Raw genomic sequence first — 16,386 nt, forward strand, 5'->3', positions numbered from 1 at the left:
TCCTTTTACTGACTTTCTGTTCTGCCTTCTCATTGGTTGTAAACCCAACCACATGACCTCCTCATCACTGCCTGTCTACACAGTCCTCCAGGTCTTCTAAGGTTGGTATTGAGATTAAAGGCGTGTGTCTCCATGCTGGCTGTATCCTTGAACACACAGAGATCTGCCTAGCTTTGCCTCCCAAGTGCTGAGATTAAAGGCGTGTGCCACCACTGTCTAGCTTCTGCTATGGCTTGCTATTAGCTCTGACCCCCAGGCAACTTTATTAATTAACATACAAATAAAAATCACATTTTAGTACAAGTACAAATAAAATATCACCATATTATCCTGTGTCTTTTTTAAAAAATTTTAGTTTGATAACATCAGATTTATTTTCTTTTTATTTATTTTTTTGTTGGGAAGAAGACGTGTCAATTCATGAGAGTGGGATATTGAAATATCTTACTGTCATTATACTGGGGTTAATTTTTGGCTTTACATGGAATAGTATTTAAAAAAAATAAAATTCAGTGCATCTGTGTTAGGAAGATATATGTTTAGAATGGTGATGTCCTTTTCATGCATTGTTTCCTTAATCAATCTGAAGTGGTCTTTTCATCTTCTCTCTCTAGTTTTGGTTTGCAGTCTATTTTGTTAGATGTTAGGACAGTAAACTTGGCTTGCTTACTACATTCATTTTTAAAAGTATATTTTCCATCATTTCACTGTAAGTAGTATCTGTCATTTGTGGTGAGGCACATTTCTTGGAGGCAACAAATAGACAGTTGCTGCTCTTTTATCCAGTATACTAGCCTGTGCCTTTTCCCTGGGAAGTTGAGATCCTTAATATTCAAGCTATTACTAAAAGGTATATTTTGATTCCTGCCATGTTATTGATTTTGTTTTTTCCCCTCTTCCTTTTTTTTTAACCTATGATTCTGGCATGGTTTATGGTTTCATGTGGCCTCATGAATGGGTTTATTTTTCTCCTCATTCTGAAAGATTCAATATACTTCTTTGATTTCTTATCTACAGAGATGGTTTAGCTGATTTAGAGTTGGTTTGGCTAAAGGAATAATAAATTCCTTTAGCTTGTTCTTATCATGGAAATTTCTTATTTTTCCTTCAACTATGACAGATAGTTTTACTGAGTAGAGTAGTCTGAGTCGGCAGTTGTTGCCTTTCAGAACCTGAAGCATGTCTGTCCTGCCTCCCCCCTTTTAAAGCTTCAGCTGAATAATCCACTATTATTTTGCTGGGCCTGCCTTTCTATGTGGCTTAATATTTCTTTCTTTCTACTTTTAGTTTACTTTGTGTGCCCTGAATATTCACTGCCTTACCTATAATATGATGCAGGGTCTTGATTGTCTGGTCTTGTCTGTTTGGTGCTCAGAATGCCTCGTGTATCTGAGTGTCATTTCTTTTCATCCTCCAGAAATTTTTCCCCTACAGTTGTTTGGGGAAAATGTTTTCTGTGGCCCTAGAATTAAATTCTTTTCCTTCTTCTGTGCTTGTTATCCATAGATTTCATTTCTCAGTGTGGCACTTTTTTCCTGTACTTCCCACTGACACCTTCTAATTATTTTATCCTTGTACATGTTTAATTGTTCCATTTCCTCCACCTTCTCTTCAAGCTCACATAGACTGTCCTCTCCTTGAGTTCTTCTATGGGTGAGACTTTCCACAGAGCTTATGTACTTGACTCGTGGTTTGTTTTTTTGTTTTGTTTTTTTTCGGATTTTAGATTGGTTTACCTTGAGCGTTTCTGTCTCTCTACTGAATTCTTCTTTCCTATCTTGTACCACTTTCTTATTTTCATTCCATTGTTTGTGTACTTGATCAGCAACTTTCTGTTTGGATTTCTTTCATAAATTTGGATGTACTTTACTTTTGTTCACCTCACTTCTTTGATTTCTTTGACCATTCTTTTGATTTCTCTGTGATTGCACCTAATTCATTCTCACTAGACTCTATTACTATAGGATTCACAATTTTTGCAGGAGTGGTTACCTTGTTTTTTTATGTGTTTCTTCTGTTACTCCTTTGGGATTTGTACAGCTAATGTTATATCTTTGATTGATCTACATTGTTATTGACTATATGCTTTCAGTTGATATATTTGCAGTGTTGATGCATGTAGCTTGAGTTTTCTCCAGTCCTGCCTGGTCCATGGTCAGGACAAATCTCTCTCACCTGCAAGTCCCTCAAGCCACTCAGACCCAACCGAGTAAACACACAGAGACTTATATTGCTTACAAACTGTATGGCCATGGCAGGTTTCTTGTTATCTAGTTCCTCTATCTTAAATTAACCCTTTTATATTAATCTATACCTTGCCAAGTGGCTCGTGGCTTACCGGTACTTTACATTCTGCTCCTCATTGTGGCAGCTGGCCATGTCTCCTTGACTCTGCCTTCCTGCTCCCTCAGTTCTCCTCTCTCCTAGTCCCGCCTATACTTCCTGCCTGGCTACTGGCCAATCAGTGTTTTATTTATCAGTCAATCAGAACAACACATTCACAGCATAGAGAACATCCCACAGCACTTCCCCCTTTCTCTTTTGGAAAGTTTTAACTTTCACATAGAAAAATTACATGTAACAAAACAATTATCAAGCAAGAATTATAGCCATAATATCCAGTCTATTTATATTTGGCAAAATTAAAGAAGATATCCTATCTATCTTACATTTGTGAATCTAAGATTTTATAACTAACTTATCTTTTATCATAACTAAGGAAATTATAACTATCTAGTCTTCAACTACATCAAAGACTCAGAAGGATATAGTATTACCTGAGAAATGGGAGAAGGACGCAAGCAATTTTGGAGAGTCATGTGAGAGTAGACAGAGACAGCTGGCAGCCTGGACAGTCATCCAAAGTTCCTTTGTAAGGTTGGGGCATCTGTCTTTAGCCCACAGGGCTAGAGTCTCTCAGTCACTTCTCTCTGTGTCCTGTAGAATGTCTGACAGTTTCTTCTGTGAAGCAGGAACCCGAAGGACCATTTAGCCAAGCAAAGTTCAGTGGTCACCTTCCTATGGGTCCTGCATGTTTAGTCAATCAAGCAGTCCAGGCAAAAACAGTTTCTTGCCCAAATGCCTATTTTTGCCACGGTGAAGATAAACTCCATATGGAGTGTCTTCAATGCCCATCCTCCTCTCTGAAGTAAATCAGTGTTGCCAGGAGCAGACATGTCTCACTGTCCAGAAGGTCTAAATTTTTTTAATATTTTAAATGTCATATTCTATAGGTTTTGAAGTGTTTGAAGATTACCTACCTAACTGAATTGTATCTATGTATACCTAGAAAACTTAACTAACATGGCTACAAGTTTGACTATCATAGAAGACTAATTATTAATCTGTATTTCTTTTTTTTTTTTTTTTTTTTTTGGTTTTTTTCGAGACAGGGTTTCTCTGCGTAGTTTTGCGCCTTTCCTGGAGCTCACTTGGTAGCCCAGGCTGGCCTCGAACTCACAGCGATCCGCCTGGCTCTGCCTCCCGAGTGCTGGGATTAAAGGCGTGCGCCACCACCGCCCGGCTAATCTGTATTTCTTAATTATCCTTTACAATCTAAATGAGTTACATAAACATAACACCTCAAACAAGAGTAGAAATATACATACAGTATAACAAAATTAACTTTAAATTTTATCAATAAACTAAAATCCATAGCAATGTAAAACATTTTTAAATAAGTTGTTGCTCTTTAAAAGTAGGTTCAACAATCTACCCTTTTATCCTATCATATCTATATCCTATATATCTATATCATATCCCCCTTTCTTCTTTTAGAAAGATATTGTACTAATAATTAATCTGTTTTAAATAGAAATAGTGGTTTTTCTCTGTCCCACACCAGAGGGCTCTTCTGATATGGCACACAAGAGTCTCTCAACCTTTTCTTTTCAAAATATGCTTGGGTTTAGAGAAGGAATGAGCCAATTCCATCTCCAAAGCCAGCTTGGTATATTTGGGAATTTGAACGTAGCTTCTCTTACTACTTCCTGCTGGAGGAGGGCCCTGTATTCTTATGGCAACATAAAGAAAAGTTTAGGATTATGGAGTAGTCCATGAGGCTGTATTCTCTGAGCCAGTTGCCTTGAAACCGTTCTGGATGTTGGATCATCTGGGTCATGGTGTCATGGGAGACCTTTCGGGGGCATCTTGGCTGGTCAAACCTGATGTATCTTACTCTGGAACAAATCCATAGCCTCTGGCTTTCTGTGGAAACAGATATAGAACTTGGGTGTGGTCATTGTGTAGTTGAAAGATGAAGTCCTTAGATCCCTCTGACTGTAACCAGTTCCAGGTGATTCTGTGTGCAAAAGAGCAAAGGAGAGCTGTTCAGACATGTGAGTCCTTTTCTGGTGGCTCCTGGATGCTTACACTCTATCATAGCTTCTTCTGGTCCTGCAGGTCTGGTGACTGAGACCAGGACTTTCCTTGATGTTCCTGCTTATCTCTCCCAGGCAGTTCTATTTGCCAATGGACAGGCTACAATGGAGGCTTCCAGCTGAACTCAGAATCTCAATTCTCTTCCCTACTTCCCATCAGAGATCTTCCCTGGTTTGATAAATTCATCTACAGACCTTATAGTTTGAAACATAAGAGCTTACTGTGTCTTATCTCCAAATTTTTAATTATGCTCAAAGCTTATACCTATCCATATGTATACTTACCAACATGCATGCACACACAACCTGGAGACTATCTCAAAATATTAATGTCCATCATTAATAGGTAAGAACTCTAATAAGAAGGGTGAAATATGTTATAATGTCATAGTAAAGTGGAGACTTTACCCCTTATTTTATATACTTTTAGCTGGTTGAGTTTTTGTAACATGTACTATTTGTTTGTGATGGAGATGGGACAACATTCAATGTATGTCATTTGAATATCCTTTCCCCTTCACTCATCACAACTATATGTCCAGTGATTTCTGGTTTAATTTTCTCTTCTAGTCTCTCCTCAGAGTGAGGTCCTGAGGGCAGTGTCTCTAACACTAAGCCACCACTGAAAAAGAAGGGATCATCTAAAGGGATCAAGAGGGTAGAGAGCACAATGTCCAAGTTCCTGAGATGAGCAAAAGTAGAACAGGTAGACATAAGATGACGAAGACTTTTGAAAGTGAGAATGTCGTAGTCAACTTGGGCTGCCTTAACAACCAGGCAGTTCTCACGGCAGCTGTTTTTCTCAGTGCTGGGGACGAACATCCAAAATCAAGGTGTTGTCTAATTCACTGAGTGGTGAACATTCCCTTCCTCGGTTTGCAAGAGCTTTTGTGTGTGTGTGTGTGTGTGTGTGTGTGTGTGTGTGTGTGTGTGTGTGTGTGTGTAGACTTATGGAAAGAAAGAAAGAACAGATGTTCTCTGTTGTCCCCTGCTACAAAGACAATAACCTCATCCTGAGGGGTCCACCATCATAACCTCATTTATTTCACAAACATTTCATTCTCACTCATTATCATTGCTTGGGATATTAGGACTTCAACACATGTATTTTGGAAAAACACAAATATTCAGTCTGTGTAGACAGGCATTTTTTCTTTTTATTAAGAGATTTTCTATTCATTTTACATATCAACCACAGATTCCCATGACCTCCCTCCTCCCACCCTCAAGCCTTCTCCCACAACCCAAGACAGGCTTTTTTTTTTTTTTTACCTAACATGCAAGAAATTAGGGGAAAATAAAGTATGTTTTAAAAGAGTGTGTGTACTCCATCATTTAAATGACATCCAGATATAGCATAGAATTTCTGTTTGAATCATGTTTCTTTGAAAAATACTAATCTCAATCTTAGCTGTTAGGGCTCAAGGCTTCAGTGTGTCACATTTTAGAAGTCAGGAAATAAAATTTAAGTGTACTTGCTACAGACTACCATCATTATTGAGATTTGGAATTTTTAATTTGTTTTTTCTATGGATGAGTGTTTTGCCTAACATGTATATATGTGTACTGTGTGGGTGACTGGTGCCCACTCAGCCAGAAGGCATCTCATCCCCGGAAGCTGGAGGAACAGATCATTGTGAGTGGACATGCAGGTGCTGGAAACAAAACCTGGGTCTTCTGCAAGAACATCAGCACTTTTAACTGTTGGGGCATCTCTCCAGCCCCTGCAATTTGCTTTTAAAAGTGAATTTGAACAGAATAATTTTGAGGGAATTACCTTAAATATGTTCATTACAAACAGCATGTCCTGAAGCCATTCTCAACCTGTTATCATGTCAGTGGGAGGAAGGGATGTGTAGATGGAGCACAAATAATTGTGAGGGCAGGGCAGCTATGCTGCATGAAACGCAATAGTGAGTGTCCACCATTATATAGTCATCCAAACACAGAGAATGTACAGTCTGAGGGACGACCCCTGATATCAGCGAGGGGCTCTGGGAGAGGATTACGCATCAGTGCTGCTCAGGCACTTGTGACAGATATATGTCTCTGATGGGAATGTGCATGAGTAGGGACGAGGAGTACCTGGGCATCCCTGTGCTTTCCTCTCCATTTTCCTGGGACTCTGACAAAGGTGTTTTTTAATATCCTTAAAAGAAAACAGTAGATTTTAAACAAAAAAAATTGAACTGCCAGTAGATACTTCTAGAACAACACCTTACCCAGTTTTCTCCTTGCCCTTCTTGTCATATAAGAGGATTTTACTTCTCCGACAAGGAATTGAGCAGGTCCGTGTAATTTGGTCTGACTGATAGACAATAAAGGAAATGACACATGAAATATCCCACATTAAGCATTCTTCTTCAAGACAGAACTCTATCCATCCATGGGGTAAGATGAAGCCTGTGTAGAAATGGCTTCCGAGAAGCCCACTCCAGTCTCTGTCCTGACCCAGAGGTGTGGCCTGAAGCCTGTACTGCACAGGTCACACTCCTTTGGGACCCACGGCAAAAGTGCGTACAACACCTTCACTCTGCTCGCCCCAGACCATATTACTTCTGCATAACCTTTACCTTCAGTACAGAACTGTGGAGTGCGTGTTTATGTTTTTGTGCCCATCTACAAGTAGCAATTCTTTGCTTTCCAAACATAGCTTTCAAATGTCCATTTATTTTGTTTGGTTTCATTTTCTCAAACACTCCCTTGGAATGTCAGCCAGGTTCAAACTACGTGTTCATATCTTGTTCCTGGAGGCTTTTATCCAGTCAGCCCATTATTATTTCTCTCCAGGAATACTTCTGAGTACCTGCAATGGGTCAGAATTGTGTTGGACTCCACTGGAACAAAGCTAGCAATGTCCTGCCTTCCTCTTTTCTTCGAAGACACCCTCAGTCTGATTGGGTGTAATGAATAGTGGTTCTTTACAAAGCTTTCATAACTGTACCTCTACCCCCCATATGTACACTAATATTGAAAATTTTATTATGTGCATTTTCCGCTGTGATGAACGGCACCTTAGAATCAAGGATTATACCACATTAGTCACCATTTCTGGTGCCCAGACAGCCATCGGCACATAGTGAGCACTCAGTAAAGGCTAAGGGGAAGGGCTGAGGACACAGGAACTCCAGGATATTCCCTGCTGTCCCTTCCTGTTTCATTAACAGCCAATCCTTCCATTTAGATCCAGGATGAGATAGCACCCATAGTGACCTTCTCTTTCATTATGAAATTAATTTGTCAGTGACCAAAGAGAGGTGTCTCTGCAGATTGGAAGGACCAACAACAGCCCGCTGGGAACTCTTTCCAAGAGAGGTTCTTCTGCGTGTCTCAGGGGAGTAGCCTGTGTCAGGAGTACCCCACTCACTCACACTCCATCCCCTCCACAATGAAATGGCTCTTCTTTCTCCCCACTTACAGTTTTTTATAAATGTTGCAATATTTTTATAAAGTCCTTAATATCTAGATTCATGCAATATAGTTATACATTAATACATCTTTGTCATTGTTGTTTTTTTAAGTAAAGCATTACAAAAGGTTGCTGGGGATGTCTTTCTGTATGCTGTGAATGTATGTTACTCTGATTTGGTTGATAAGTAAAATGCTGATTGGCCAGTAACCAGGCAGGAAGTATAGTATAGGTGGGATAAGCAGAGAGGCGAATTCTGGGAAGAGGAAGGCTGAGTCAGGAGACACTGCCAGCCACCACCATGAGAAGCAAGATGTGAAGGCAGAACTGGGAAAAGGTACGAAGCCATGTGGCTAAACATAAATAAGAATTATGGGTTAATTTAAGTGTAAGAGCCAGTCAGTAGTTATCCTGAGCTAATGACCAAATAATTTTAATTAATATAAGCCTCTGTGTGTTTACTTGGGTCCAAGTGGCCACAGGGCTGCAGGAGCCGGGCAGGAACAGGATAACTTCAGCTACAGAAGGTCTTAGATCATATTCAATAACAAAGATAGTTACTCTGTTTATAATTCTTCTCCCTCAGCAAAACATCTTGGAGAACTCTATTACAGCACAAAACCCATCAGCCATGTACCGTGCACTCAGGAGGCAGAGGCAGGTGGATCTCCATGAGCTTGAGGCCACCCTGGTCTACAGAGCGAATTCCAGGACAGCCAGGGCTACATGGAGAAATCTTGCCTCAAAAAACCACAACAACAAAGCACAAAATCCTAGGTAATGCTTTCCAAATATCCCATAGTGTGATTATAAGGTACTCTAAAGCAAATGTCTCCCTGTTGACCGTTGATTCCCAGACTTGCAATACTATGAACAATATTACAATTACTATCTTCCACCTTGGGGGTTCTATGATGAGGGTTGGCTTTGGAAAATGGTGTGGGAGTGTTATAACTTAAGAAGCTTCTGTCAGATTGCCAGAAAAATATAGGAGTATAATTTCTTCACCTCCTTGCCAATTGTTGTCACCAGAATTTTAAAATAGTGCCAGTTCGGCGGAGCCTTTTTGCTTTGCCTTGGTTTGTACGTTTTCCGAGTGAGAATAAACATCTTTCCTTTTCTATATAAAACTTCAGTTACTTTATAGACAACATAACAATTATAAAAATTAAATATATTTTTATTTCTTCCACCCACCCCCATTTTAGTTTCTTAATGGCTTATAAAAGTTCATTATAAACTTCATATTGTCACGTCTATTTTTATAAGCACATGCATTATATACATTGTAAATGTTATTTCTAGTGTCTATAATGAAGAATCAACTTTTAAAATATCACATCATTTTTTTTAAAAGTCCTACTTGAGCTGGAGAGATGGTTGTGCAGTCCAGAGTACACTCTGCTCTTACAGAAGACATTAGAGTCCTCATTGGGCAGCTCCCAGGTCCCAACTCCAAGAGATCTATTGCCTCTGACCTCTGGGCACTTGAACTTACATGTGCATACCCCCCACACACACACACACATAGTAAAAAAGAGAATTAATCTTTAAAAGTCACCCTTTTCACAAAAGACAAATGTTCTTCTGTGTTTATGTCTTTATCTCTTTTCATTTTCAACTTTATGATTTTCAACAGAACAAGGCTCCCTAAGTGGCTGCTCACGCATCATCTGGACATCCCAAGCACAATCCTCAGGTGGCAGTTCCTGGCCTGTGTTCCAGCCCACCCGGTCAGCTATCCTCAGTGGCCATCTGCTCACATCCGCTCCACAGTCTCCTTTGGCTCCCAAGGTTCCAGTTGTCTGTGAGAGGGGGAAAAAAATCCACCGAAGCATTCTGAGTCCACCACTGTCTTCAGTTTTCCAGAGCTGGCTTCAGGGATCCTGCAGAAAACAAAACAAAACAAAACAGCCACCCCTGCCACCACCCACGGAGGCTGAAACCTGAGGACCAGGCTTGTGGCTTAGAGGGGAGGAAGCCCATGTGATCCCTGGATAGCCTTTATAGGTTTCTCTGCTGTTTCCTGGCAGGAGTTAGCTGTGGGTGGTGTGAGAGGAGCTGAAAAATCTTGGCAGCTCTCTTAGTTTGGAAGAACTTGTAAAGAGGAGTTCTCACAACCCCATTAGCTGCCAAAATGGGAAGAATGCACTCACATGGGCATCATCCCTTGTCACTCATGGCCCAAAAAAGGTTCCCACAATGCCCTGGGAATGCCAGTACTTCTTCAGAGTTGGGACAGGCTCATATGACTGCATTTTGGGTTTGTTTGTTTCAAGAGAAGAGAAGTAATTCTGGATATTCTTATCATAGCCTCCCCTGTAGCAGGTAGAGTGTAGGGTATCTAAACACATGGCTGCCAGTTGATTGGCACTGTCTAGGGTGATGGTATAGCCTTGCTGAGGAAGTCCATCATTAGGCGTGGGCTTTGAGAGGTCATAGACTCATGCTACTTCTGGTTTTTGTCTTCTACTCCTGCTTGTCGTTGAAGATGTGATTACATAGTTTCCTGCTCCAGCTGCCTGCTGTCATGCTTCTCCCCACCATGATACGCTCTTATCCCTCTGGAAGGGTAAGCCAAAGTAAACTTTGTCATCTATAAGCCGCCTTGGACATGTCATTTTAGCATAGCAACAGAAAAGGAGCTAACACAAAAGTAGGTGCCAGAGAGTGGGGTCTTGCTGTGAAGAATCTGATGAGGTTGGTTTTTTTCAAAGGAAGATGTATGATGCTGGAAACCAACACAGTAAGAAGGGTAGTGTGGGAGGAGAGTCTTGTCCTGAAGACAGCCCAAGTAGCCAAGGAAACTAGTCCATTAATTTTCAATTTAGTCTCAGTCAAGTTCTTAGGATACTGGTAGAAGGCAACCAGATTCTCTTCCAAATTATCACAAGCATGGGCTCTAGCCCAGTTGCTGATACTGTTCCCCTCTGAAACCTCTTGAGCTGGCTTTACATCAGTCCTGTTACTTTCAGAACAATTGTTTTCCAGGCTCTTACTAGAGTGGCCAGTCAGCTATGTTCACAGCATTCAACTAATTTACTAATGCAAAATTCTAGAAAGGATGTTTGGTGGGAAACTACAAAGTAACAGGGAAATTCCAGTGTAGGTCACTAGGTAACCTGGGTAGAGGCAGGAAGAAGAAAGCTGACTTTGTAGACACATGGCAGGCCCACATTGCCCCAGGAGTGTTAAGGGCAAGGTTAGAACAGAAAAGGGAATTCTAAACCCTGCTAGCTTATAGGCTGGGACTCCTCAAAGTCTGTCATACTTGTCTTCCTGGAAGCCGCCAGGATCCTGTTGAAGTGAATGACATTGCAGCAACAATGGATGGAGACAAAGACCTGAGGAAGCTGAGCACACGCGCTCCTCCCCAACCCTCCTCCTCCCCTCCAGCTAACTGCACACTCTCCTTCCAACCCTCCTCCTCCCCTCCAGCTAACTGCACACTCTCCTTCCAACCCTCCTCCTCCCCTCCAGCTAACTGCACACTCTCCTTCTAACCCTCCTCCTCCCCTCCAGCTAACTGCACACACTCCTCATCCCCTCCCTAGCCATGAGCCTGTTCTGTACCGAGCAGACAGCCAGGCTCCTGGCACACCTCTGCTCCAGGCACTTTATCCACACATGGTAACCCCTAAGGGAAGACACAGAACAAGCCTCATCTCTCATCTCACTATAGCCTCCTTCCCATTACTTGGATTCTGATTCTGGTGAGGTTTTGGTTTTTTTTTTTTTCTCTCTCATTTTTTATTAACTGTCTGTGAATTTTGTACAATGTGTATGACATTCATGACCCTCCCCCAGCTTCTCCCCATCCACTCCCCGCTCCCTACTCATGCAACTTTGTAGCTCAAAAAATAACTCTTTTTTAACCTATCAAGTTCAATTTGTGCTGCCTACATATTCCCGAGCATGTAGCCTTCAGCTGAAGTACGGTCAGTACCCAGGGAGCTACATGCTTAAGGGAAACTTATTCTCCCTCTCCTGGCAGCTATCAGCTGTCAAAAACTCCTCAGTTAGGGGTGGGACTTCATGCCCATCTCCCCAGATCATGCTAAGATTTGGTCTGGCTTGGGCTTGCACAGATCAAATACATGCTGGCACAACCTCTGTGAGTTCATAAGTACAGCTGCCCTGCTGCACCCTGAAAGCACTGTTTTCCTGTAGTCATTCATCCATGTCCATTCAGTCTGCCCCCCCCTTGCTTCAGTGACCCCTGAGCCTTGTTGAAGGTTAAGAGATGTATTAATCTATGGATATAATAAGTCATTAGGAGTTGGTTTAATACCCTACCCATTTGTCAGAAAAAATACAAGTAATTTCTCCCTTGTTGTCTATGACAACTCTAGGCACAGATTCTTAGCCTGATAATGGTATCAGGTATGGGTTTTATTTTGTGGAGTAAGATTCAAATCCAATCAAAAAGCATATGACATCTTCAGAAATATGGTCTTACTGTCAAGTTCTGGTGGGTAACCAAGAGCATAGGCAATAGCCTATAAGACTTGGGGAATCTAAGTGACCTCATCCTCTGATGTCCCCAAAAGAAGCAACTCATGCCTGGCATCAAGTTCTAGAGGTTAACCAATAGCATTGACAATGGCCTGTTGCTACAAGCTGTAGGAATGTAGTAAGAATTCAGCCGACCATGGTAAAGCTATACCTGGAAGAATCAAGGAATTCTTCTAGAGGAAAAGCCAAATCTCAGGGAGTATTTGGTGTTATTCAGCTTTTAATATACCAGCTGTTACCTGCTATGAAATTCATGTGTGCTCTCAAAGCTTCCCCAAGAACTTCTAACAGTGTATTTTATCTGAAATAACTCTCAAGCATCCAAGGCCAAAACGGCAGACAGAATAAGCATTTCAGACCAACTGTTGATCTCCTGAATTAAGGTAAATATCCACACGAGACACTGCCTAGTTAAGGCAGAAATTAGGTACATAGCTTTGTTTCTTGTGCAAATTAAGCTCAGTCTAGAATTTCCCTTTTGATGTTTAACTTAGAACAAAAGGGGTTTTTGCACACCAGATACATCAAGCTGAGACACAGCTGCCTAGAGATCCCTGCCCTGCCAGTAAGGACACAGCTAAGTTACTGAGATTGTTAAAGCCCCAACGAAATATGAGCAGGTTTATTTTACTCATGATATATACTAACATTATAGACTCCTAACATTTTACCTAACCACTTCCAGGAATGTAGTTTGAGCATGTAAATTCCCTTTTTCTGATATACTAATTGATTTTAGCTCTTAGTTGACCTCCTCCTTTAACCACTCCCATTTTGGGTTGTAAAAGAAAACCTGACAGTCACTGCCTGAGGTAAACTCTTATCTTGATGATCCTGTAAAAAGTCAAGCCTGGTGATCTTGCCTTAGCCAGAGCATTGCTATTGCATGGGTGTATAACTGTAAACCTCAGAGACTTGGGAGAACTAGATTGGAGGACCAGAACTAGAAGGATGAGATGGTAGATGAGGAAGAGCCAGATGGGGAAGAACTAGGCAGATGAGAATAAGAAGAGAAAGACCAAGATGGGGCAGAACTAAGATGAAAGAATTAAGATAGCACATAGAGGGAAAGGAGCTAAGTAAGAGAGCAGAATAGAAGCAGTGTAGAGAGAGAACTGACTCGGAAAAATAAAGCGAATGAACTAAAGAGCTTCACACACATAGATTCATTTAATATCATCAAAGATTAGTACATCAGCTGGTTGCGGATTTCTTCCACGGATCCTGGGAGAGGGCTATCAAGGGGCTGGAGCCCAATAGTCCTCACTAGCCTGTAAGTTGGGGGAGAGGTGTCTATGTGATCTCACTGATTAAAGACTCTAAAAGAAGTAACCCAACTACTGGCATGGCACTCTTTATTTGCTAGTCTATAGTGTCTAACAGGGGCATTGTTGTGCCAATGAAAGGAAACTCCATTTTAACTCTTCATGCATATATATGAAAGTTTCTACAATAATAGTTAGGACTTTTTTTTAAAAAGGAATTTAGTGTTATTCATCCCTTCCTGCTCTAAACTGCCTACTCACCCCCAAAACCAAAATAACATTAAGGTTTCCTGTTCCACAATTCCTTTTTAACCCTCTATGCCTCTGCATTCTGTCTTCCCGCCTTTGAAACCCATCCCCACGCCCCTTTACTTATTTCCTGACCTCTTTGGCTATTCAAGATGAAACATACATATCTGAAGAGTCAGAGCTAGTGTCCACAAATGAAAGTGTTATGCCCAGATGGCAGGAACCCCCAAAAGCCCACCACGGAGACCAAATCCCATATGTAAAAGCAAAGAGCCTTCATTTTCAAGCTCTAGAGCTTGGTCCCTCTGTCTGTCTGAGGCAGCGGTGAGAACAAAGAGCCCCGACACCAAGCAGGCTAGAGTTTTTATCCAAACAGTGGTTGGGGTGAGGAGATTTCCAGGGTTCAGGAACCTGACTGGCTGACATTCTGTCTAGGGGTATCTGTAAAACAAAAATAGGTGTGTGCTAGACTCAGGGACATCTGGCCACCTTATCTAATGGTTGAAATGTTTGGGATGTCAGGTACTTCCCCTTAGATGTAGGCCCTCCCTGGGTGGGGTCAGCTTATGGCTTTTCCTGGATCTGGGTGTTGCCTGCCAGTAAACCTGTTACAGCAGCTGTGTCTGGACCTGTCATGGCAGCTATGTGGTCAAGCTGTTTTGGGGCCCCTCTGCAAAAGACATCTAAATCCCATATGTTTGAAGAGCAGGCTCCACATAGCTACTGCAGTATAAGTGGTTTTACTATTTTGTACCCTCTTCTTCTCTCTTAGAATTCTATTTTCCTGGAGGTGCAGAAGCCATCTTTAAATCAGGAGGAATATTAAGTTCCTTAATATGTTTATTTTGTTTTCTTCAAGACTGGTTTTTACATGTTTCAGTCTATTACATGCTGAAGCTGAATTTCTGCTCCCTACTCAGGTTCCCAACTTACTCTATCTAATAGAATATAATGGTGGATAGTTATGATAATTACTGCACAACAAGGAAAAATAGTCACTACAATGTGTAGCCTCATTAATTTTGGGATTTTCTTTTTTTTTTTTTTTTTGGTTTTTCGAGACAGGGTTTCTCTGTGTAGCTTTGCGCCATTCCTGGGACTCACTTGGTAGCCCAGGCTGGCCTCGAACTCACAGAGATCCACCTGGCTCTGCCTCCCGAGTGCTGGGATTAAAGGCGTGCGCCACCACCGCCCGGCAATTTTGGGATTTTCTTACCTTTACAATATAAAACTAAAAATATTTCAGTACTTGTAAAGTATCTTAAGTTAATGTAATTTCCTGATAAAGTTGTTAAGACTATTAAAAAATTAGAAAACTTACCTAGGAGCTGATTTGATATCTTACTCCTCCCTGACATTTTTAACCCCTTGCCCAGTTTGCAAATAAGAGCATCACCAATTTCTTGCACCTCCCTTATCTAAAATACTTCCATTCCTCTCAGATATAACCACTAAATGTGTGTGGTTAGTCTCTTTGTAAATGTAGTTTTATCAAAATTAATCCATTTACAGATAGCATCCTGATTTATTTTATTCAATTTTATTAGTCTAAAAATGAAGGTTAGTTTATTGGCAGCTGCTCTGTGAGCTTGCTTTCTCCACTTCATTGTTACATTACCAACATAACAATATAGGGCTATAACAAATTCCTTTTGAATGCAAACATTTCTTCTACAACCAGATAAAAGATTATGGGAATTAAGGGTCTTTTTTTTTTTTTTTTTTGCCTGAAAAACAGTCAGTCCACCATGATGAATTCTGCAGTGGATCACCTCCTTTATGCATAGCCCCAAAACCTTGGCAGAAAAAGCTCCCCTCAAGGTCATAGCATTTCCTTGACCTGCACAGTAGGAAGTGGGAGGGTTAAGGTGTGAGAAGAGGTAACTTTAATAGGTCACGAGGCTACCTTTCTCTTCAACCCAGAAGAACTCTTCAGAAAACAGAAATGGGCCATGTTATTCCTCACAGATGCATTTAGTTTAGTTCTAAGATGATATCATAGCCTGTATTACTGAGAGAGGGCAATTCCATGATTTTCCCAGTGACCACAACACAGATCTTGTAATCAAATGCATTTCCCTTGTTCTTGAATGCACATAACTTCATCCTCAAATTACTTACCATCTGTTCTCAATAAACGAAATTCAGTAAGAAAGCAGTTTGAGCACCGATCATCTTTTTGAGTAGGAGCTGCAGGTCAGGTCCCAGATCTGTGAACCACGTATACATGTCCTTAAAAGAACTTTTCCCTGACTTAATTTATCATACATAAAATAAGACAGGATCTAGTAGTCCACACTAAAGTCTTTTCCAGGTCCATCATTCTAGCATCCTTCAGTTTAGAAAAAAAACAAGACTAGAGAAGCATGACTAGCAGACTCCAGTAGGAGAAAAGGACCACATTGCCTCTCCTACCTGCATACGCTCCACAGCCAGAGATGTGCCACCGTTGTGTTGATCTGCTTTGCTGAGGCTGTGTTTGGGTTGGAGGTAGACCATGAATATTGGCAGGTGGTGGGGGTTTCAGTTTTCCTTTCTTTCCACAAAATAAAATTGTTGCTTGTGCCCA

The 16,386-nt window shown here is 41.1% G+C and overlaps 1 long non-coding RNA gene across 13 annotated transcripts in view; it reads right to left on the reverse strand.

Annotated features, from left to right (window-relative positions):
* Nucleotides 1-3,349: 3,349 nt before the first annotated feature.
* LOC143267569 (uncharacterized) overlaps nt 3,350-16,386 on the reverse strand; it is a 46,229-nt gene continuing 33,192 nt past the window's right edge. For 5 of the 13 annotated variants that reach the window (XR_013042810.1, XR_013042804.1, XR_013042807.1 and 2 more), the window contains 2 exons: nt 15,939-16,027; nt 8,948-9,674 (listed from right to left, as the gene is read on the reverse strand). This is a non-coding gene — a long non-coding RNA (uncharacterized LOC143267569). Of the gene's footprint in view, nt 4,301-6,601; nt 6,688-8,947; nt 9,675-15,938; nt 16,028-16,386 lie in introns of those variants that run through there. The other 8 variants (XR_013042806.1, XR_013042808.1, XR_013042819.1 and 5 more) reach the window with 5 other exon arrangements.

This window comes from Peromyscus maniculatus, chromosome 10 (genome assembly GCF_049852395.1).
Source record: "Peromyscus maniculatus bairdii isolate BWxNUB_F1_BW_parent chromosome 10, HU_Pman_BW_mat_3.1, whole genome shotgun sequence".
Classification (NCBI taxonomy): domain Eukaryota; kingdom Metazoa; phylum Chordata; class Mammalia; order Rodentia; family Cricetidae; genus Peromyscus; species Peromyscus maniculatus.